This window comes from Lontra canadensis, unplaced genomic scaffold, assembly GCF_010015895.1.
Source record: "Lontra canadensis isolate GAN:19392208 unplaced genomic scaffold, GSC_riverotter_1.0 scaffold190, whole genome shotgun sequence".
NCBI lineage: Eukaryota > Metazoa > Chordata > Mammalia > Carnivora > Mustelidae > Lontra > Lontra canadensis.
The window spans coordinates 987,168-990,024 of record NW_022631184.1 but is presented as its reverse complement, the minus strand read 5'-3'; positions in this window follow the sequence as shown (position 1 = coordinate 990,024).

Genomic DNA, 2,857 nt, shown 5'->3' with positions numbered 1-2,857 from the left:
GACTCCTCATTCCAGTCTATAACCCACAGGAATTCCCCTCACAGGATCTGACCCAGAGACATAGAATGGTCCCATGCCTCTGGCCTCCCTCCACCCTGGTTCCCTCATCATCTTGTCAAAATTTCTCTTCAAAGTCCTGCATCATGCAGGAACATGTAGTCAGAAAATACTTGCTGTTGTAGCTCTGGCCATAATTTGGAGCACTTCACATCAGGGTCCAAATTAAAATTTGCTGCAGTGTGACTGGTAGGTCTAGAGGCAAAACTTGATTTTACAAATTGACTTTATATGGACATAAGCTTAGCTTTTCTTTTCTTTTTCTTTCTTTCTTTCTTTTTTTTTTTTTTCCTGTTAGAATGGGGCTGAGCTCATCAGCTGACCTTGGTTTCTAGAAATCAATATGTCTGGTAGTGTTGATGGTGTGAGGCAAGTTGTGTTCAGGATCAGCTCTGCATACACAGACACTTTCTCAGAGTTGTGGGGATCTCTGCCCATCATCAGGAGAAGCTGATGACTTATAAGGTGCAGTAGTGACTGTAAACCATACTTGCACATCACAATCACCCAAGGGTTGTTTCTTGTAAAGTACTCATTCTCCACTCCTGGAGATGGCTACATTTTTCCAGGTACCTTTTTATGCCATCTTGGATGGGTGAGTGCAGGGACATAACTACCTGGACAATATTGCCTGGAGGGCAAATGCTTCCAGGAAGTCCCAGTGTGCACAGATAGGTATTGGAGGAACACTCCTGCTTGGTTTGGTATTGTTAGGACTCAATTTTACTGTGCTCTTCTGGGCTGTAGAGCTCCTATTTAGAGGACTTCCACTCACTCCAGTATCCAAGGACTCCTTTACCAGTGCTGAGGTGGACTGTAGCACTCAAGGTCTGGAGGCTCCTGGCAAGCATTGTGTTCTGTGGACTTGACTGTCTTGTGCTCTGCTGGACTGGAGTACCCCTATTCAGAGGACTCATTATCATTTGTTCCCATGAATTTTTTCAATTCTTCTTTAATTCCCTGGTTGACCCATTCATTCTTTAGAAGGATGCTCTTTAGTCTCCATGTATTTGGGTTCTTTCCAAATTTCCTCTTGTGATTGAGTTCTAGCTTCAGAGCATTGTGGTCTGAAAATATGCAGGGAATGATCCCGATCTTTTGATACAGGTTGAGACCTGATTGAGGACTGAGGATGTGATCTATTCTGGAGAATGTTCCATGGGCACTAGAGAAGAATGTGTATTCTGTTGCTTTGGGATGAAATGTTCTGAATATATCTGTGATATCCATCTGGTCCAGTGTGTCATTTAAGGCCTTTATTTCCTTGTTGATCTTTTGCTTGGATGATCTGTCCATTTCAGTGAGGGGAGTGTTAAAGTCCCCTACTATTATTGTATTATTGTTGATGTGTTTCTTTGATTTTGTTATCAATTGGTTTATATAGTTGGCTGCTCCCATGTTAGGGGCATAGATATTTAAAATTGTTAGCTCTTCTTGTTGGACAGATCCTTTGAGTATGATAGAGTGTCCTTCCTCATCTCTTATTATAGTCTTTGGCTTAAAATCTAATTGATCTGATATAAGGATTGCCACTCCTGCTTTCTTCTGATGTCCATTAGCATGGTAAATTCTTTTCCACCCCCTCACTTTAAATCTGGAGGTGTCTTCGTGTTTAAAATGAGTTTCTTGTAGGCAACATATAGATGGGTTTTGTTTTTTTATCCATTCTGATACCCTGTGTCTTTTGATTGGGACATTTAGCCCATTAACATTCAGGGTAACTATTGAGAGATATGAATTTAGTGTCATTGTATTGCCTGTAAGGTGACTGTTATTGTATATTGTTTCTGTTCCTTTCTGATCTACTACCTTTAGGCTCTCTCTTTGCTTAGAGGACCCCTTTCAATATTTCCTGTAGAGCTGGTTTGGTGTTTGCAAATTCTTTCAGTTTTTGTTTGTCCTGGAAGCTTTTAATCTCTCCTTCTATTTTCAGTGATAGCCTAGCTGGATATAGTATTCTTGGCTGCATGTTTTTCTCGTTTAGTACTCTGAATATATCATGCCAGCTCTTTTGGCCTGCCAGGTCTCTGTGGATAAGTCTGCTGCCAATCTAATATTTTTACCATTGTATGTTACAGACTTCTTTTCTCGGGCTGCTTTCAGGATTTTCTCTTTGTCACTAAGACTTGTAAATTTTACTATTAGGTGACGGGTTGTGGACCTATTCTTATTGATTTTGAGGGGGGTTCTCTGAACCTCCTGGATTTTGATGCTTGTTCCCTTTGCCATATTGGGGAAATTCTCTCCAATAATTCTCTCCAATATACCTTCTGCTCCCCTCTCTCTTTCTTCTTCTGGAATCCCAATTATTCTAATGTTGTTTCGTCTTATGGTGTCACTTATCTCTCGAATTCTCCCCTCGTGGTCCAGTAGCTGTTTGTCCCTCTTTTGCTCAGCTTCTTTATTCTCTGTCATTTGGTCTTCTATATCGCTAATTCTTTCTTCTGCCTCATTTATTCTAGTAGTGAGAGTCTCCATTTTTGATTGCACCTCATTAGTAGCTTTTTTGATTTCAACTTGATTAGATTTAGTTCTTTTATTTCTCCAGAAAGGGCTTTTATATCTCCCGAGAGGGTTTCTCTAATATCTTTCATGCCTTTTTTGAGCCCGACTAGAACCTTGAGAATCGTCATTCTGAACTCTAGATCTGACATATTACCAATGTCTGTATTGATTAGGTCCCTAGCCTTTGGTACTGCCTCTTGTTCTTTTTTTTTTGTGGTGAATTTTTCCGCCTTGTCATTTTGTCCAGATAAGAGTATATGAAGGAACAAGTAAAATACTAAAAGGGTGGCAACAA